Source organism: Neofelis nebulosa, chromosome 2 (genome assembly GCF_028018385.1).
Source record: "Neofelis nebulosa isolate mNeoNeb1 chromosome 2, mNeoNeb1.pri, whole genome shotgun sequence".
NCBI classification, from domain to species: domain Eukaryota; kingdom Metazoa; phylum Chordata; class Mammalia; order Carnivora; family Felidae; genus Neofelis; species Neofelis nebulosa.
The window spans coordinates 171,845,782-171,867,726 of NC_080783.1; the positions used below are offsets into that span (position 1 = coordinate 171,845,782).

At 42.5% G+C, this 21,945-nt stretch overlaps 1 long non-coding RNA gene across 1 annotated transcript; it reads left to right on the plus strand.

The window, feature by feature from the left end:
* The first annotated feature begins 6,733 nt into the window (after positions 1–6,733).
* On the plus strand, positions 6,734–8,586 carry LOC131504644 (uncharacterized). Its single transcript, XR_009258084.1, has 2 exons — positions 6,734–7,603; positions 8,446–8,586. It is a non-coding gene; the product is annotated as an uncharacterized LOC131504644 (long non-coding RNA).
* Positions 8,587–21,945: the final 13,359 nt, after the last annotated feature.

Sequence of the window (21,945 nt, forward strand, 5' to 3'; positions counted from 1 at the left end):
TTGTGGGTCCATTTCTGGGTTCTCTATTCTGTTCCATTGATCTGAGACTCTGTTCTTGTGCCAGTACCATACTGTCTTGATGATTACAGCTTTGTAATACATCTTGAAGTCTGGAATTGTGATATCTCCAGCTTGTTTTTCTTTTTTAGGATTGCTTTGGCTATTTGGGGTCTTTTATGGTTCCATACAAATTTTAGGATTGTTTGTTCTAGCTCTGTGAAAAAGACAGGAGTGTTATTTTGATAGGGATTGCATTGAATATGTAGATTGCTTTGGGTAGTATAGACATTTTAACAATATTTATTCTCCCAATCCATGAGCAGGGAGCATTTTTTCCATTTTTTAATGTCTTCTTCAATTTCTTTCATAAGTTTTCTATATGTTTCACTGTATAGATTTTTCACCTCTTTGGTTAGTTTTTATTTCTAGGTATTTTATGGTTTTTGGTGCAATTGTAAACGGGATCGATTCCTTGATTTTTCTCTCTCTGCTGCTTCATTATTGGTGTATAGAAATGCAACCAATTTCTGGGCATTGATTTTATATCCTGTGACTTTGCTGAATTAATGGATCAGTTCTAGCAGTTTTTTGGTGGAATCTTCTGGGTTTTCCATATAGAGTATCATGTCATCTGCTAAGAGTGAAAGTTTGATTTCCTCCTGGATGATTTGGATGCCTTTAATTTCTTTGTGTTGTCTGATTCAGAATATTGTTTTAAATGTAAAGAGATCATGTTTCTATAGAAAAGAAAATCTGCCAACAATTTGATAATCTAGGGAAAGAATATTTCAGAAAGAGGGAACAGCAAGCACAAAGGCCATGGGGTGTGAGCAAATTTGGAGTGTTTGAGTTACAGAGGAAAGGTCAAAAGGGCTGTGTTACAGTGAGCAAGGGAGACTTTGGTGGGGATGGGGCTATGAAGCCTCACATATTTCTTCCTCCTGCCCTTCCCTTCTCCTACCCCTCAGCTTGCTCTCCAGTTTCTGACTCCTACAGCGTGTGAGCAAGGGACAGCGGAGGACATAAAGGTCAGGAAAAACCTTATTTGAGTTGGTTCTATCTAGGCTGGCCTCATGTTCTTGGGCTGACAGATGTTTAAAGCTGTCTCTGCAGTGGAGTGCTTTCTAGGGCTCTTGTGGAGGTTCTGAGTCCAGCCCTCCAACTGCAACTTCAATGTACATTTTCCTTTGACTTGACTGTTCTCCTTTCTGTAGACCCTGGCTTAAGAGAAGCCACTCTCCATGGGCTCACACTTGGTGGAATCCCCTTACCCAGAAGGTTCAGCCGGAAAAAATTTAACAGGTCTGTGACTCAGCTCTCTCTATAGCATCGCCAGGTATGTTCCAGGGGAAATACTCATGCTTTGTCCTCCCAAGCTAAGGGTGTACAGGACTTTGTCCAACTCAGCAGCCCTCTCCTGATTCTACCTTCAAAGTAGCCAGTTATTCCATTGCTCAGCTTCTGGATATCCCAGTGGGAGTCAGACTATAGGCCACGGTTGTATCTGCCAACATGTGGCTTTCATCTTGTGGCCCAATGGAAGCCTTCTTCATCTGATTTGGAATGAAGGGGATGCATGTTTCCATCACCACCATCCCCTGTCTTTTACCCACTCACATGCATGCCCATTTACAGGAAGGTGTCGGAACTCAGAGCACTGTTCAAAAAATTCTAGATTATATATGCCAATTAGAAAAGGAGATGGCTTTTTAAGGTCACTGGGTATACTTTCTATTTAGTTGTTTCAAGGTTAGGAAGAGTCACTTATCCAATTAGAGGGACCATGAAACAGTGACTGCTCTTTCCAAAATGAATGAAAAGGGTGATGCTGGTAAAATAATTCTGACCCTAAGTTAAGAAAGGGGCTATTAAAATAATGAGTCAGTATTTCAAATGACACATCTAATGAGATGTGCTAGCCAGTCATACAGCTTTTGTTCCTAAGAGTGGCCTCTTTTTTTTTTTTTAATTTTTTCTTTTTTAACATTTATTCATTTTTGAGAGTGAGAGAGACAGAGCATGAGTGGGGCAAGGGTAGAGAGAAAGAGAGGGAGACATAGAATCCAAAGCAGGCTCCAGGCTCCAAGCTGTCAGCACAGGGGGGCTCAAACTCATGGACTGTGAGATCATGACCTGAGCTAAAGTCGGGCGCTTAACCAACTGAGCCACCCAGGCACCCCTAGAGTGACCTCTTTAAAACAGACCACCAGGAAGAGTAAAATGCAAGAATGGAGAGTTTCCCTTGCTCACAATCACCTCTATCTTAGAACTTCCTACTCACCAGGGAAACTTCTTTGTCAGAAAAGTGTTAGAAGAATGGTGGAGGTTACTAAGGCAGTAGTACTTGTTTTTTCCCCTGTGTGAATAAAGAGCACTTACTTACTCAAAAAATATTTTTTGAGCAGCCCCATGTGTCAGGAGCTGAAAAGGGAATAGTAAAGAAGATTCTAAACAGGAGCTTATAATCCAGTAGTGGATAGAAAAGAATGCTGATTTTAATGTTACCTTGCCATTGGAATTAGCAAGGCCCAGATGTTTAAAGAAATCTGTAGCATGATCTATATTATTTCTCAAGGAAATTTGCCTTGAGGAAGTGATTTTATATTTTACTACGTAATATACCAGACATTCTGAAGTCAAAAGGCAGACAAAAAAAATGGAAGGAGAAATAGAAAGAAATAGTTAGGATTCATTAGAAACAAATATTAGATTTAGTAATAATGTCATAAGTTATAATCATCCTAATAATTTTTATAAGTGATGTTTATTGGGCACTTACTATATGTCAGATCTTATGCCAAGCACTTTCATGGATTATATTATTTATTTTCATAACAACACTTTTAAATAACTATATTATTATCCCCATTTTGTAGATGTGGAATTTGAGGCATAGCTTCGAGACAGAGCTCCATTTGAAAATGGTTGTCTTGGGGCACCTGGGTGGCTCAGTCAGTTAAGTGACTCTTGGTTTTGGCTCAGGTCATGTCTCATGGTTCATGGGATGAAGGCCTGCGACCAGCTCTGTGCTGAATCCCTTCTTGGGATTCTCTCTCTCCATCTCTCTCTGCCCCTTCACTCCCCAATAAATAAATAAATTTAAAAAAAAAGAAAGAAAATGGCTTCACTCCCCCCAATAAATAAATAAACTTAAAAAAAAAGAAAGAAAGTGGTCTTAACCACTGCATCATGCAATCTGGGACGAAAACGCACAACACAAATTCCCTCCGTTGTAAATTCTCCATTGGAGTCAGTTGTAAATGGATCCATGCTCAGGGGATTATTGCAGATAAACCCATAGTTTCTTAGTCCCAAGGGAAAGGCTTCTGGCATTCAACTCTATTTTGTGATTTGTCATGTGTGTAAATAATAAGAATCTGCTAGGTTTTCTCCTAAAATATATTTATTCCATTAATATTATCACCCTTGCCTTCTTTGTGTTTGAAAATCAGTAACTTCCTGCCGTAAGCTTTCATCTTACTTGTCTTAAATGAAATCGCACCGAAGGAAGTAAGGCATTTGGAAGCAATGAGCTTCAAGGAATGACTAGGCATCTGAGCATATCAGAGGCTTCATGAAGTATTCTCATTACCTGTGGGATATGCGAGCCCAGAATGCTTGGCAGTCTAAACAGCGATTCTCTCCCTTCCCCAGTAGAGCTGAGATCCTGTCTGAGAACACTTTGTCAACTCTGGCCAGCCGTCTCCTATCGGTGCTCTATGAGTGATACTGAAACCTTATCTTTCAGAAGCAGAAAGAAGCCCACGTTCCAAGATGAGGTGCTGAGAACCCACTGCTGTGCTCTTGACCGCCTGGAGTCGGATTTTAAGACTAGCTGCTAGAAGAGAACAGGGCCTCGTGCTGAGAGAAAGTCTCCCAAGTTGAGTTGGCTTTCTGGGAAACAACTGGATTTGGTACTGGTCTTTATTACAGTTTCCACACACTAAAAAGAGAGAAAGAGAGAGAGAGAAAGAGAGAGAGAGAAAGTTGTTTATAAAACAAAAGCCGCATACAATTTGGTATGGTAACATTCTTTAGAATTTTGTTTTTGCACAGCGGAAACCAGGGCTGATGTGGTCATGGTGGACATGGAGCCAGTTCTGTTACCCCAAAGCACCTCTCCTAAAACACGAAACTGAGTAAGCCAGGCCTGGCCTTGCCAGGAACAGCCGGCATTGTTTGGCTTTTTGGAGAGACTTCCTGGACCCAGTGCTTCCAAAAGAACCGCAGCAGAGCCCCACACCACGCAGCAAAGTGCACGCGGCACACCCAGGCTCCCCGCGCTCACATGTGCAAGAGTGGAGCACACCTCCCCGGGTCCCTCCTTTCTTCCACGCCAGCGAGCGTGAATCACGGTGGCTGCTTCCTGGACAATATTGTGGGATGTGCGCTTCTCGCCTTTCCTCTCCACCGCTGAGACATCCGGGGCAAACGGAGACACCTCTCTTGTTTGCAGTTCTTCAGTTCTTGGTCAGCGAAAGATGCCAAACGAAACATCCAAGTTTCCTGATGCTTTGCGCCAGATCATGTGAAAACTAGAGAAAATCCATGTTTGCTGGCCTTGAGAACAGGGGTAACAAACTACTTTTTAAGCTCAAAGGAAGCGACTTGCAAAAGAGCCAGGCTCATGATGAGAAGGTAGAACGTGTAGGAATTCTATTAAAATTTGGGCAGAGATCCTCCTGCAGGGGCTGTGTCTTTACTTTCTGCACAACTAGAATAATTTATTTTCCCTCTTGCTGCCATTCTGTGGTTAAAAAAAAAAAAAATTAAACTTAGGGGCGCCTGGGTGGCTCAGTCGGTTGAGCGTCCGACTTCGGCTCAGGTCACGATCTCACAGTTCACGAGTTTGAGCCCCGTGTCGGGCTCTGTGGTGACAGCTCAGGGCCTGGAGCCTGCTTCAGATTCTGTGTCTCTCTCTCTCTGCTCCTTCCCTGCTCACACTCTGTCTCTCTCTCAAAAATAAATACAGATTTAAAAACTTTTTTAAAATATTAAAAAAAAATTAAATTTAGTGCTGCAAGCAAAGATTTGGGGAGGAAAGATTTCTTTTGGAAATTTTGGAAGCTACTGTACTACAGAAACTATTTGGATAGTTTTTATATGTATATTTTCCTAAGAAAATAAAAAACGGATACTTCATTTGTTTGATTCATTCAGTGTCATGGTGACTCAGGGCTGGACAGGAACAGACTAGGCTCCTGCCCTCAGGAGCTCACATGTGATAAGCGGGGGAAATAGATAGTAAATTTGTAAACTCAGAAATTCATCATGCAATTTCTGACACTGATAATGCTTTGAGGAAAAATAAAGCAGGGTAAGGAGATAGAAAATGAAGCGGCAAGGTGGTCAGAGAAGGCCCCTGTGAAGAGAATATATTTAAAGGACTGAAGTACTGGCAGGAGTGAGCCATGCACAGTTCTAGGGGAAGGGCATCGCAGGCAAGGCTGGAGGCTGAAGCTGAGTACAGGAGAGAAAGTGGTGGTGGCTGAGATTGGAAGGTAGGCAGAGGCCAGGGCATGTAGGCTCCTGTGTACCATGATAAGGCATACAGATTTCATTACAATAGTTACAAGAAGCCTTTGAGTGACTGTTTATTGTCAACTTTTTTCTCCTACCCAGTTCCAAAAAGAGAAAGAATTTCATCCATTCATTTGATATTTATTAATTGAATACCAACCATACATCAGGCTGGGTCCAATGCTTAAAAAGTTGTGATCTCTGGGGGTCAGGGGAGCCATGGTGACTCGTGACCTTTCCACCTGTGCGTGCTGGTGGCAGGCGGCCTTCGTGCCCCACCCAGGTCACACGCTGGCCATGGCCAAGCCACCCAGCACGACCCTGTGCCCTGGCCAGAGGAGACCCAGGCCTCGCTGCCAGCCTCGGGGCTCACACAGGTTCTGGTAGAGTGACCCAACCATGCCTCCGTCACACTGATGCACCCCCTTTGATGTTAGCGGGGATCAATTACATGTTCTTTCCTCTTGAAAGTCTGTGCAAGATCAACCCCACCTTATGAAAGATGTGCGTTTAGACACTTGGATCAAGTGGAGATTATCATGGCCATGGAGGATGAATTTGGGTTTGAAATTCCTGATGGGGAAGTGGAGAAGCTAATATGTCCACAAGAAAATGTAGATTACATTGCAGATAAGAAGGATGCACATGAATAAACTATCAGTCCCCTTTCCTTCACTGAGACAAGACTCAAGATCCTGGCGAGTGGCTGGGAGTGAGAACGTGCTTTTGGCATTATTGCTGACCTTGACGGTGTAATTCTGTGTAGACTTGGATTCAAATTGTCTGAGTGTTTTTGCCCTTAGAATATAAATCTATAAAACTGAAGGAAAAAGATAAGGTTGGAGCCTCTGTCATCAAATGAGGGCATAAGAAAGTGACGTGGACAACCTGAACAAAAGTAGAATGAAGAAAATTCCGGAAGAGAGGCAAAAATACTACTACTACTACTACTAATGTAAAAAGAACACAAATTATAAATATTAATGCTGCTGAATATTAATGCTGTGCCCTGGGTGCTATTCATGTATTTTTTTTCACAAAGACACAATGTCTTAAGCACTATTATTATTATTCTTTCCTGTAACTGAGGAAACTGAGGTCACAGAAGCAAAGCAATAGCACAGGGCCGGAAATCAAAGAAACCTGAAGCTAGAATTCGAATTCATGTTTCTGTGATACTAAAGCACAAGGTTTACTTACAGGAAGGAGCTGTGTTTGGGTAACTCAGTATGTGTAGTTGTATATACTGGACTTGGGTCAGGTTGGTTTCAGATGTATATTCCAAATTTTAAAAAGTATGGCACCATGAAGTTGGGTATGAAGATCTTTACAAACAATTCCAAGACTCTGCAAGGAAGACAGCCCACACATGACTTTTTCCTTCATAAGACATGTTACAATCCATCTGTAATAATAGTATTCTATTTGTTTGTTTCTCATTGTTTTCCTGTTTCCCCTGATGTGGGAAACAAAGGCAGAAGAAAAAATTAAATTGCCTTACAACTTAGAGCCCACTGACAAGTCCTTGATACAGGCAGAGTGACCTTCCTCTAGGAACGCAGTTGCCTCGGTGATGATGATGACACTTTGCTAAGGGCAAAAGGCAACCTTACTTTAACATTATCCTAACCCCTGGGATCCTGTAAATCTACTTTAACATATAAAAGCTCCTTTGGAAATTCCTTTATCTCTTCCCCCCAAGATATATGCTGGCAATCATTCTCCAAGCTTATGGCCTCCTGAAATACATCTGAAGTGTCTCATTGGTGAGGGAGCGTGGGGCAAGCTGAGGGCAAAGCACGGGCTAACTGCACCACCACCTCCGAGGTGGGGTTTGTGTGATAGTCCTCGGACACTCCTGGCTACCCAAGAACAAAGGAAAGGGGTTTAAGTGCTTGCCAGGGTGATGTGGGAAACAAAGGCAAATGAAAAATGAAATTCCCTTACTGCCTACAGCCCATTGAGAAGTTCTTGAAACAGGAAGAGTGACCTCTCTCTGGGAGCTCAGCAGCCTTGATGGTGACACTTTGCTAGGGGCAAAAGGGAATCTTGGCTTAACATTATCCTGACCCCCCATGATCCTGTAAGTCTACTTTAACGTATAAAAATTCCTTTGGAAACTTCCTTATCTCAACTCCCCCAAGATATATCCTGGCAATCATACTCAAAGCTTATGGCCCCCTGATATACATCTGAAGGGTCTCATGACTGAGGTTTTACTAAACAGTGATAAATGGCTTGTTTTCCTAACAATACCTAGCCCCTCAAGGTCCTGAAATCTTGCTTCCAAAATACCTTAGAGACTTACTCTTTCCCTAACTCCCTCCCATCCTGAAGGTATATAATCAGTTACTGTCATAACCCCAGTGCAGCTCTTTCTGCCCCCGGGTCCTGTCCTCGTGCTTTAATAAAATCATCTTTTTTCACTAAAGATGTCTTCAAGAATTTTCTTGGCTGTTGGCCCCGGACCACCTCAAAACCCCACCATCATGACTGAGTTTTTACTAAACAGTAATAAATGACTTTTCTAACAGCAGCTAACCCTTCAAGGTCCTGGAAACCTTGCTTCCAAAATACCTTAGAGACTTGCTCTATCCTGAACCTGCTCCCAACCTGAAGGTAAATAATCTGTCACCCATAACAACCCCAGTGCAGCTCTTTCTCCCCACCGGTCCTGTCCCCATGCTTTAATGAAATCACCTTTCTTCACCAAAGATGCCTCAGGAGTTCTTTCTTGGCCGTCGGCTCTGAACCCCAACATTTTCACATCATCCCCTGCTGCCTTGTAGCTGTCGTAAAGGCAAAAACCATGTCTGTTCACCATTTTATCTGCAGAGCCTAGCACAGCGCCTAGAACGCAGTAGGGGCTCAATTAATATTTGTTGAATGAATGAATTAATTAAACTTCATTTCATTTCTTTCCAGGGCCTGCCTTTACTGCCATGTACCACTCCAGACAGCATGCAGAGACAGCGGAGAGTAATAATAAACATCAGAGGTATTTTGCAATTCATGGCTGACCCATGCTGACCCTTTATTTAATTAAATCTTTCACTTGTGAATGAATCATTTCTTCCATTAATTAAAATAGGATACACATATGTCTCTGTAAAGTATGTGTCAAAAGAAAGCATTCCACCTAAAATATACAGGAGTCGCTGACCACCGCGGCGAATCATCCATCATAATCTGCTAAAAAGATCGGCTCTGGAATTAGAACTAGCACAATCATCTCTTATGCCCTCAAAAATACTAGTTGCAGCTTTGCAACCAATCTGTCAGCTCCCGTCTTATAACATGTAAGGAGTAACGCATAGTATGAAGCTCGAAGAGAAGCGTTTATTTTGGAGGGCAGAGCATGTGGCCCCAGCCCTCTAGGAATGCCATCATCTCTAATAATTGCTTGGAGCCGTGCTCTCTGGAGACGTGGATCTTGATTGTTAGAGCTGGAAGGCAGCTGGGATTGCACTGTTACAAAACTCAACATTTGCTCCTTCGGTTCCTCCGGAAGCCACAATGATAGCTGCGAGAAAACTGACGGTGCTTTTCAAGTGGCAAAAGCAAGTTTGTGTTTCCATTCACCCCGCGGTCTCCCGCTGGAAGAAATGGGATGCAAAAATCTATTTGCAATCTTTAGCCCCAGGAAACAGGGAGCATATCCGGCTATTGTTAAAGATATTTTGCCTCAGAGTAAACTCCGTGCTGCCCAAACCCCGAAGGAAGGCCTCGAAAGCCTCGATTAAGTACCTAAACATGTTTAAAAATCACCACTGGGGATTCTCCAGGCCAGATGAAAAGAAAGGAGGGATAAAGCAGGAACGCAGCTTAAAAGTGCCTCTGGTCCTCTAAAACAAGTTTTCAATATTTTGTGAGATTTCAAATGCAACAGTTTTTGAAAGAGGAAGAAATAGTTAAGCCTATTCTCTTCGCGAAGTGTCAGTTTCTGCAGGAGCAGAAATGATAAACACTCTGCCTGCATAGTTAAGAGGTTGTTTCAGGGGCCAAGTGATTGCTAAACCAGTCGTGGTCATTGAATGTGTTTTATTACCATGCTTTTATGTTGAATATTAACTGTGCTTTTATTTTTCCTTCAAATGAATCCTGGAGACGGGCACAAAAATGTTGTTGGAATGGTAAGGACCTTTGTGATCACTGGGGCTATTTCTTATGGTGGGAAGTCCCCTTAAGGGGAAGTGACTTGTCCAAGGTCACAGGGCAGGTGAATGGCAGAGCCAGGACCCCAAAGTATGTCTCCCATCTCAGTCCTGGGCTCTCTCCCCTGCGTCTGTGCTAAGGGCCAAGTCACAGGTGATATATTCCCTAGCATGCTGCTGGGTACATTGGCAGTGCCTTGAAATGCATTGATTCCAATAGAGTAAGAAGTTCAGGATTACTTGACAAATCTCTCAAGCAATCAGAAAGTATCAATAGCTTTTCTTAGACTTCAAGTCCAAGTTATTTGGATGATTTCAGAGGTTAGTCTTAGTCACAGTTATCTTTAAACTCTTTGGTACCTTCTCCTGTTTTCAACACTTCTCTGATGCTCTTTAGCTTATCTCCAGGATCAAGATACAGAAAACTGAAAAGAAGAGGGATGGAAGAGATTTAACATTGAGTAGAAATGGGGAATTAATTGTTTCTGTGGTGTAGAGTAGTGATTAAGAGCATAGACTCTGGACTCAAGCTGCCTAGGGTTCAAGTGCTACCTTTGACATTGTGAAGATGTATAGTCCAAGATCACTGATCTTGGGTTTTTTAAATTGCTGAGTCTCAGTTTTCTCCTCTGCAAAATGGGAATTACAGTACTTATTTTATAAGATTGTTGCAAGGATAAATTAAAAAATCTGAGGTTAGACAGCTCTTCCTGTCCAGGGGGTCCTGTCCCCATGCTTTAATAAAATCACCTTTTTGCACCAACATAAATAAATAAATAAATAATAAAAAAACTAAAAATCTGAGGTTACTCTTGGAAGTCCCATTTATATGTGTAATTTAATGACATGTATACATATTCAAACAGTAATATTAGGACATGAGCAATGAAAAAATTAGACTATTGAATTTGCTTTATATGGATTGAAACCATAATGATAGGTCATTTTTGAGAGAAGAGCTTCCTTGTGCCGTGTGATGCTGCTATTTCCTCTCCCTCTGCCCCATCCCATGCCACCTCAGTTCAGATGCCCTGTGTTTCTTGTCTACATGGCTGCAACAGGCTCTGTTCTCATGCCTCTTTCTCTTTTTTCCATTTCCAATCTAGTTCTTCTGGAGTAACTTCTTTAAAGCACATACGTGGCCATAGCATGCTCTGTCTTCAAAGCCTTCAACAAGTCCCACGGCTTATAGGATAAAGCAATACAATCTGGTCCCAACCCCTTGTGACAACTCATTTTTACCAGCACCAACCCCACACTCTGCGTTCTTCTTAAACAGGACTACTCACAATTCCTTTAACCCCCCACGTACTCACACATCTCTGTGCCTTTGCTCATGATGCATTCTTGGCCTGAAATCTTCCTTCCCCACTTCACCACCTACTAAATTCCTGGTTATCCGTCCAAACCCCACTACAATTTCACCTCTTCAATTAAGCCTTTCCTTATTCCACTCCCCTTCTGGCAAAATTAATTACTCCTTGCTTTGTGTTTGATGCTACTTTGTTCTTATCTCCCAAATAGCGTTTACTGTATTAAATTATATTTTGTTGTGTTTTTCTTTTCCCGTCCCCAGCTAAACCTGGATTTAGCAAGCATTCAAAACCATTCCTTCTTTCCATGCCTACAACTCTTTTCCCTGCTAAGATCAATGCTGCTTGCAATTGTGTTCATCCAGGGCTCCAGGCGGCCCCTCTATATCTGTGAGAGTTGACACCAATATGAAATATATTTGCCAGTCTGCAGCGAAACTGTGACTGCCATGAGTGCAGCACCATTGTCCTACTCATCTACCTCTAGTCCCTGGTGCAATACCCAGTACTTAATACCTGTCTGTTAAGTACATGAAGGTGAAGTACGACAGCATTGAACTATTAGACGTGAACTCTAAGGAACAATTCTGGGCGCCCAGAGCGTAGAGTGAGACCTAGTCTGTTAATACGTGACACCACACTTTCATATCCTGGACGCTGGGATATGGAAATGTAAGTTCTTTATTGTGAAAGGAGCTCAGATGTGGGAGATTGTTGCAGCGTAATTCAAAACTGTTTTATATATGCATACACACACAGATCGTCTTGCTTCATAGAAAATACACCTCCCATACACAAGAAACTCTAATACCATATGGAACTTATTGGCCACGTGGCAAGATGTTTATCTCCTTCATCCTTCTTCACCAAATATTTCTAAATAAGTCTTTGTATCCAGTTTTATAGAAAAAATATATCAAGTTTTATAATATAAGTTACTAGAAAAGTAAGATTCATTTTATAGAAATTAAAATTATTATTATTGTTAATAACACCAAGCATTTACTTGCTGCATACCAGGCACAGTCTTAACTGCTTAATTCGTACTGTTTCATTTTGTCTAACATTGCTATGGGGTTGGTACCATGATTCTTTCTATTTTGCAGGTGAGGAAACTGAGTCTCAGAGAGGTTAAGCAAATTGCATTAACATTTCACATAAAGTAAATAAGAGAAGTGAGATTCAAAACAAGATGTGCTAAATTTGAGAAACTGCACCCTTAACCATCATGTTATATCTCATGAGAGCACACATTTCATCCTGTATTGGCCAGCCTTTTCACAATAATGCTGTGTAACAACCACCTCAAAACTCAAGGGCTTAAGAATAGCAAGCAGCTGAATTAGACAGAGCTTAGCTGGAAGGCTCTGTGGGTCCAATTTACATTTGCTCCACATTTCTTATTTCGGAGTCAAGGCTAAAGGGACAGTCATGGGGCACCTGGGTGGTTCAGTCAGTTGAGCATCTGACTTCGGCTCAGGTCATGATCTTGCAGTTGTGAGTTCGAGCCCCACAATGGGCTCTATGCTGATAGCTCGGAGCCTGGAGCCTGCTTCGGATTCTGTGTCTCCTCTCTCTGCCCCTTCCCCACTCATGGTCTGTCTCTCTCTGTCTCTCAAAAATGAATAAACGTTAAAAAAAAAATTTTTTTTTTAAATGGGACAGTTGTTACTCAGGGCACCTGTGGCAGGTCACCGGGGCAAAAGACCAAAGCTAAACTGAGAAAGCACATCGAAGGTAAGTGTCATGTCCACAAACATTTCTTCTGCCAAAGCAAATTGTATGGCCAAACCCAGCACTAATGGAGAAGGAAGGTGAAGGCCCATGACAGGGTGAGGATTGGAGTAGATATTTACTGAATAATAATACAATGAATCACCCAGTTATTTTATTTGTTTATTTTTATTAAAAAAAATTTTTTTAACATTTTATTTATTTTTGAGACAGGGAGAGACAGAGCATGAACAGGGGAGGGTCAGAGAGAGGGAGACACAGAATCTGAAACGGGCTCCAGGCTCTGAGCTATCAGCACAGAGCCCGACGCAGGGCTCAAACTCACGGACTGAGAGATCATGACCTGAGCCGAAGTCGGATGCCCAACCGACAGAGCCACCCAGGCACCCCTTATTTATTTTTAAAACCAAGTCTAGGGTACATAATCCTTCACATTTGGGCAGGTATGATTTCCTTTTTGTCCTCGTGCAAAGGTACAACATTGCAAAGCTGCCGCTGAAGACTTTAGACCTTCTCGCCCTGATGCAATTCTGTGTTGAGTCGTAACATGCTGGCTACCGGCCTCTTTAGAAGGGCACCACTGCTGGCAGTGCACAAATCCACATGATTGTTCACCTGATTCTTTGCCACGTTCATAAAGGTGTTTCTATTTTTTTTTAAACTTGCAATAAAACTTTGACTTTTCTCAAGAGCAGTGTATTTTCAGAAACCCAGAAATTCTCATGAACAGCATTTACAAAGAATCATAGAATAAGGTCAGAGAGTTTTAGAGCAGCCTTAGAGGGCACTTAGTTCAACCTCCTCATTTTACAGATGAGAAAACAAATAGTTTTGGTTTCAAACGTCCAATTATTGCATAGAGTGGGCTACATTTTTTTTTTCTCATGTAAGAAAAGCAATGAGAAAAAAACTAGGGTACTTGTCTTACTACAACTGAGTTCTGTAGTGGGGACCTCCATTCAGCTTATTCTATGAGAACCCTCGTATGACCTACTAACTTTATCACTATAATCAACTTCCCTGATTGCCTGTGAAAAACAAAAATTAAGTCTTTCCTTTTCTGTTTATAATTTTTATAGTCTCTGCTTTTAGAGCCAGCAGAACAAGCCAAGGGACACCTGGCCACCAGCTTCAGTGTCCTGAGGACATCTAGGCCTGTTTTCTGCAAGAGAGAGAGGCAGAGAGGCACCAAGCCTAGTTTTCTAGAAAGGGAATTATGAGTATCTTTTCAGGCCAAACACATTTGATATTTAGCTAATATTCTCTCTGATTAAAACAGTAGATTTAGAATCGTGAGTATACTGGGGTGGGGGTGGGAGGAGACATTAGAAAAATCTAAAGTGAAAAGTATAATTGATTAAATAAATATCTATTTTTTTTTTTTTAGAGAGAGAGTGAGTGACTGCAAGTGGGGAAGGGCAGAGAGAGAGAGAGAGACTCTCAAGCAGCCCCTATGCCCAGCACAGAGCCCAGAGCTCAACATGGGGCTGGATCCCATGACCATGAGATCATGACCTGAGAGAAAATCAAGAGTCAGAGGCTCAACCAACTGAGCCACACAGGGGGCCCTAAATAAATATCTTTGAATACCTTCTAGGAGCCTAGCCTGCTGTTAGGTTCCAGGGTTTTGATGTGAACAAGACAGAAAAAGATCCTATGCTCCTAATGCTTCCATTCTAGCCTGGATATGTAACTAAAGTGTTAACAAAGCAAAAGAGCAGGATGTCAGGAGGGTACATAAGGTAGAATTTAACCTAATGTCTATGGGGGAGGGGCTGAGAGGTGGTCAGAGAAGGTCTCTCTGGGAATAGGATGTTTTCCCCTTAGGGCTTTTGGGGTTCTGAGATAGAGAGCTTTCCAGGCAGAGGCAAGAACATGTGCAAAGACCTGAGGGAACTGACAAATAGTCAAGGAAGCCAAAGTTTAGCCAGAGAGAGGAGACTAATATGAGACTGGGCAGGTTGTCAGGGTCCAGACTGTGGGAGTCATATAAGACAAGAGTAGAGTGTGGGACTTTATTGCAAAAGTAAAGAGAAGGCATTGAAGCCTTTGAAGTAGGGGAATGACATAATAATAGGATTTGCATTTTTAAAAGGAACACTTTGGTGGTATTTTCAAGAATAAATTAGAGGGGATGGGGAGAGAGAACTGGGGAATCTAAGAAAATTACACAAAGAACAAAATAAGAATCTAAAGCTAGTGAATCCAAATATCCAGCCCAGGTTGGCTGTAGACTGTGTGCAGCGTGGGTGGTTGGGATGACTGTGTACTTGAATGTGCACGTGCACGTGGTCACAGAGCCTCTCTTCTCCCTAAACTCACCCACAGCTTCCAGATAGCCCAGCAATAGGATCGCTCCTTAGGGATTTGAAACTATCTCCAGAACATGCTGGTTAGAGGACAAGAACAGCTTTAGAGTTAAAGCTGGCAAATGGGACACCTCTATTTAGCTTCCTTTCTCCTGGTAACCTAATGACACAAAAACGGAGAGAATAGAAAGGCACAAACAACAAAACCTGTGGACTGAAATGCTGTGAAGCTGGCAGCTGTCCTAGCAGACTGGTTCAGCAGAGCCACATGCTAAGCCTGCAATGGGGAGGCTCCAGAAGTGACTTGGTTGACAGTTTGGATCCCAGAACAAGTGCAGGAATTAGTGACACTTGGTATGTCTGGAAGTGAGCACGAAGGTGGGGGAGACACAAGAGGGTTAGTGGGGAGAGTTTGGGATCAGGTAGGTGTCCCCCGAAGCCCCCACCTCCTATGCCATGAAATCACTTGACTCCTTCTTCACTGCAATAAATGACAGGAAAGATTTATTTTCAAGAGACAGAAAGCAGGGGATTTCTGAGTGGAGATGCTAGTCCGAATTGAGGTATGAGAGGATGCTGTACTGAAAGCAGAGAGACTCAAGGAATATTGATGATCTGACTGAATTATTTGGGCTCCAGCCTTCTTCCCACATTCAGCTCCTGGAACATAGCAGCCAGGCATATACTCTCCAAGTAGGGACTGCAGAGTCTTCTCTGGAGCTCTGGTCCAAGAGGAAAGGCCTAAATTGAAGATTCCCTAGGCAACAGTCTGGTCATGTGACCTTCAGTACCAGTTTGGAGAAGGTCAGAGGGCTCTGGAAGAGACTTCAAGAAGGTGAAATCAATAATTACTAATGTGTTTGAATGTATTGAGAGGATTTTACACAACTGGGGCAGAATTGGGGTTTGATAAGTGATAATAAGTACATTAAAAACCAGCCAAGTGAAAACACAAGTCAATTATTTACTCCAGGTGGGAGAAGCTTTGTACAGGAAAGAAAAAGTACTCTTGGTATCCCCCACAACTTAGTTATCTATAGCATTTACATAGTCACGGTGATGGGAACATCGGCTAAATCTCACTGAGTCACAACACCACTATATTGGGCAGATGGAATACTAGAAGTGTGTGTGTGTGTGTGTGTGTGTGTGTGTGTTAGAGGTGGAGTGTACCTATAGAGAGCTGACTCCCCGTCTTCCATGTTAGGAAACTAGTAAATAATATCTATAATTGAAAAATCATGTAGCTACATAAATCTGTTGTTTGGAAATTTACAGTTAAATGTTAACAGAATCAGAAGAGCTGAAAGAGATTGCCTTCAAGAGTATAAAACGGAGGTGGAGAGCCTGGCTATGGCTTGTAGACTCCTATTTTTCGTAATAAGCCTTATAAAACTACTTGACTCTTTCATATATGTGTATGTATAATGTTATGAACATGTACAATAAATTTAAAAGGGAAAAGAAAAAAGTAGTCCCGTTAATATATCCCATCATTGGCTTTAAAAAAAAAACAAACAAACCTCCCTCCTAGGTACCACTGCAATACCCAACATACATAGCTATTGCTTTACCTGGTATTATGGGCTGAATTGTGTTCCTCAAATGATGCTCAAGACCTAACCCACAGTACCTCAGAATGTGATCTTACTTGGAGACAGGGTCTTTATAGAGACAACCAAGTTAAAGTGAGGTCATTAGAGTGGGACTTAATCTAGTATGACTGACGTCCCAAACTTCCCAAATTTGCCTTTTGGGAAATTTGGACACAGAGACAGACAGACACACACACACAGAGGGACAATGCCATACGAAGATGAAGGTGGAGATCAAGCGATGTGTCTACATGCCAGGGAACACCAAAGGCTGACATGACAGCAAGCCATCGGAAGCTCGATGCCTTGATCTTGGACTTGCAACACATTTCTGTTGTCTGAGCCATCCAGTGTGTGGTACATTGTTATGGCCGCCCTCAGAAACTCACACACACAATATGCTATGGCTCACTTGCGTGCACTCCATAAAGAAAGACCTATGTCTCTGACTCTTCCTCTGAAGGAAGAAGAAAAGGAAGAGAGGAAAGAAAAGGAGGAAGGGAAGAAGAGAAGGGCCAAAATGTGCCTAGACTAATGTTGACTCCAGCTAGAAAAACTGCCTTTGAGCAAGAGGGGTTTCACTTCTGTCTTTAATTCTTTCATGACTGGAACATATGTTTGTATCATGTTTACATTTGAAAAATAAGTAGATACAAACATATACAACCCCTCCCCCACCAAATGAAAAAACCTCTTCTTCCTCAATTCTTCAAAATCCCCACATGGGACAATAACGAATTGATGCTGATAAATGGTATTGGGGCTAATAAAGGATTTAAAATATTGTATTTTAATTTGTTCTTTTTCCCTAACAAAGTCGGATAACTGCATTTGGGCAGGCTGGGTTCTGTCCTACTTTTCCCTTGGAACTCACAGAGTCAGGGAGACACTGACCTGGGGCAGTCCTTCTTGGACTTTCTTGAGAACATTTAGAAAATTTTCCAAGATTGGCCCTTGATGGATATAGGAAGTAAGGTAATAGCTACCCCTTCCACCCAGTTGTCCAGGTTTCAGTACGTGATACATAAACCACACGCAGCCTCTCTGGTTCACAAGGTTAAAAGTTATTAACTGAAATCAATTGAAATAAAAAGAGTCACATCTGCCATGGTACACAATTCACTTCTCAGGACGGTTTTGGCCTGCACTACACACACACACACACACACACACACACACTCACCCACTAACCCTGGGGGAGAGCGGAGGCAGCTGCAGAAGCCAAAAACCTCCCCAGTCCTAATTAAACTCTCCAAGTTTCCAGGCAACACAGCCAAGGAAAAAATCATTTCCAAGCCGAAGACCCCCAGCCCCAGCCCCCAGCCTCCACCCCAGCAAAGGAAACGGGTCATTTGGTTTAATCAGCCCACGTGCACATTCTCTCTCCCCAGGTTGCCAAGAAGGGGCCTGTACCTAGCAGAGGTATTTGTGTAATCAAAGCTTCTGGAACTTTCCCTGCCAAGGCTACCAATGTGAATAGGCTCCTGAGGTAAAAATGTTCCCCCTGCTGGGGACGGCGCCCTTGAAGTCTACATCAAAATCAAGCTAGGGTCACAGCTGTTGCGGCACCCCACAGTGGAAAACTTGCAAGAAATCCTAGCCTGTACTACTGTTTTGCCTCAGGTCTAGAGGAAACGGCCCGCAGTTGCAAGTGAGAAAGAGAGAGGGAATGAGAGAGGGAGGGAAGGGGAAAGAAAGGGAGAGTGAGGAGGAGAGAGAGATGGGGGGAAGACAGAAGAGAGAGAATCTGCTTTCGAAAAGCGAGCACTTGTAACTAGTACTTTGGGGTGGAAAGACAAAGCCACTCGGGAACCTTGCCCCCTTCACCAAGGCAACCTCACCCCAGTCACCCTCACTCATTCCTCTTCTGGGAGCTGGGGGTCGCAGGTTGGCTGAGAGCCACTAGGTGGCAGCAGATTAACTCTTCAAATGCCAGAATGGGCACCGAGAAGTCAGGAATTGGGTCTGAAAACTTTGCATCTGGTCATTTCCCTCAAAGGAAAGGAAAAACAAATGGCTTTTTCTGTACTTACAGATCCTTGGCTTGCAGCGTAGGCATTGGAGGCAATCCTATGAAGGGAAGATTGCTTCCTGGTCACCCATTCATGTGGTGGCTTGAGGCAGGGTGAAATGCAACTGTGTATGTGCCAGGTTTCATGACTTCAGTGACATTTGGTTCACACTTGGTTCAAAGGACTAAAAGAACCTTTGAGAAGTTTATGCTCACATTCAATTCACTTCAATGAATACTAAATACAATGAGAAATAAGTGCATTCTATTTTCCAGGGTTATTTCACTAGCTAATGTCCAGGGCCCCTGCCCTTGGGGATTGTGGGGAAGAAGGGCACTAACTGAATTGTATTCTCATAGTTAACCACCTTGGGTGGGTAAGGAATGGAGGCTCAAATTTGTTATCAATAAAAGGGACATACTTATGGGAAAATAGACTTATGAACATCATTTTACATCTACTTTCTCTAATAGGGGAAGCTTTATGTTTTTAGGGTGAGCAAAGCCTAAAATGTGGGCTCCATCAGAAAAAACTTAGCCAGCAGTGGCTAAAAACGCTTGCCGTTCAGATGATGAGGAAAACAAATCATTCTCCGGGGTATTCTAGCCTCTGCAAAGCATCCCCCAATTCTGCCTATTAAACTTTTGCCACAAATATAAAAATACTGTGGTGTTGATTGGAGGAAGGTGAAATTGATTTACTTCAGAAAAGGGAGAGAGAGCTACCAGCCATAGGAGAAATAAATCCAGAAAGGGGGAAGGGAGCTGGGGGTGAAGGATAAGCGCTCTTGCAGTTGGGTTTAAGAGAGCCTGGAGGAATACAGGGAGAAGGGGAAAAGAATGAGGAGGAGGGAACCATAAATGTATGATATATATGACTAGAGAGAGATGGGGAAAGGCAATTTTAAGATGTTTTGCTGTGCATTTGGGATTCACTTTGATATGCTTCAAGAGAGCTCGGTGAAGATTAAAGTTGCCTTACGATTATTCTTATTTCTTGGACTGGAAGGCTGCCGAAGACACAAGGAAAGCACCATCAGTGCTACCACCCTTTCCCTTTCTTTCCTGTCTAGGTGGTAGGACAGTATCCAGGTTGTAGTGTCTTTCGGGAAAAGTCATCCCAGGATCTCCAGTAGATTATACAAAATGTAAACATTTATTATGCTAATCCCAATATGCAATTCCTCATTCTCAAATGGGCAACCTCAGAATTTTAAACTTCACTCTGCAATTTCACCAAAAGGACAGGAAGTAGCACAGTAAGACAACACTCTGATCATCAGGTGATTTGGGGTGGTGATATCTTGTCGTTGTCTTCGATCATCACCATACTTATGCTGGGTACACGGCAGGGCTAATGGGTGTTTGATGGAATTAGGGTTCACAGTGGCTTGCTAGCCTAGCTTCTCGTTTGGGACAAGAACTGCTATGTCTTTGAGAACTTTAACTTTTCGGTCCCAGAGCCCTAATCATGCTCCCATTTTTCCCTCCGCTGGATTCTCCTTACCTCTACCCATCCCTTTACCACCCAACTGTATCTGATCTGCTTAGCAAATTCCTTCTTTCAAGGGAAAACTGTTGAAATATCTTGGCCTTTATGAAAACTGCTCTGACCTTTCACCTATACCCTCTTGTACACAAGTCACTCCTCTGGTAGTGCTACAGTGTTTTCATATCTACCTTCCTCACTAGAGTGAAGGCATGAATTATCTTTATATCTTCAATGCCCAGAACAGTGCCTGGCACACAGTTGACACAGAGTAAGCCACCGGACAAAGAGTTGTCATATATCTTGTCATTCCATGCTGGAGAAAGCCCAGCTATTGAAAAGTTATCATTTTCAAGTACTTAACCTAGAACTCACACTGTGATAGGTGCTAGGGGATTCAATTACTCATCCCTCTTGTAATAATGTGTACTTCCCATTCTTCAATTGGCAGTCTCGGAGCAAAGCTCACTCAGATTCACAGAAAGTAGAGGAAAACGTCTCAATAACACGACTTGCTAATTATCAAGGCTGTAGGAATATGGTTCTCAAAGCCATTAGTAATGGCATGTTCTGTTCCTATACTTCTGTTTCTGACTTGAATCTCTTACTCTTTTAAAAAATGTTTACAATTTTGAATATAAAAGTAGTCCACGCTCACTGAAGGAAATTTGCAAAATAGAGAAAAGCAGAAAAGAATAAAACAGTTTTCAATCAGTCACACTATGTAAATAGTGAGTCTGTAACATTTTGGAGTATGAATTACTCTCTCGCTTATGGAATTTAATAAAAACCAGATGATAGCTCATGCTGTCTGCTAAAATCAGAGCCGACCTCCACAGAAAATACATAGGTGGATTTCATAACTGGTTCCTGGAGCACCCAGGGAGGGAACGAGCGCCTGCGGCATGCCGTGGTGAGTAGCACTATGTAGGGGGAGATGAGTGAATGGAAGGGGTGAATGAGCACATTTGGGTGCTTTGCTTGAGCCTATGGAGCTTTGTACATCGTCAACCACTTTTCTGCTCTCTTCAAAGAAAGCTGCAGTTCCTTCTAGCTTCCATTCGTGCAATTATTGGTCAATTCTTTCAGGTTGCAGTGATGGTCACGAGGGCACCCCCCCAACAGCCCCATGACCTTCATTGCTGTTTCCTTGACCGAACTTGCCTTGAGCTGCCATGATACCTGAACTCTTGCATCCAGCATGACACTGTTCCTTGGACTCTTAGTGGTCACCCCGGCACCACCCCTTGATAGTGTAATGGGACAACCAAGCAGCTCACCAGAACTGAAAGATCATGGTATAAAGATGACACCTTGTTGATGTAAATAAACTGGTAGAGGCAGTTTTTAGACTGAGGACAGCAGACAATCTTGTCAGAGAACAGGCACTCTCTCATCTGTGTGGAATGACCAGCCCCTAGAAGAGCATATACTGATTCCTTGGGACAGGAATGGACTTTTGCATGTGCATGTATATTTGTTTTATTTAATGTAAAAAGCATCTCTGGGACCAGAGTAATGAATCAGTGCTGTCACTAAACAGAGTTAACCTGTTCACTTTGCCATGTCCTGAGTTAGTTGCTGGGGACACAAAGATATGCATGACAATCTAGCTAGGGAGAAAACCATGCATCTGTATGGAAAGAAAGGAATTTAATATTTATTGAATATCTACTCTGTGCTTGGCATTGTGCTAAGTGTTTCTTTTTTTAAGTTTACTTATTTATTTTGAGAGAGAGAGGGGAGAGAGAGAGAGAGAGAGAGAGAGCAAGTGGAGAAGGGGCAGAGAGAGAGGAGAGAGAGAGTCCCAAGCAGACTCT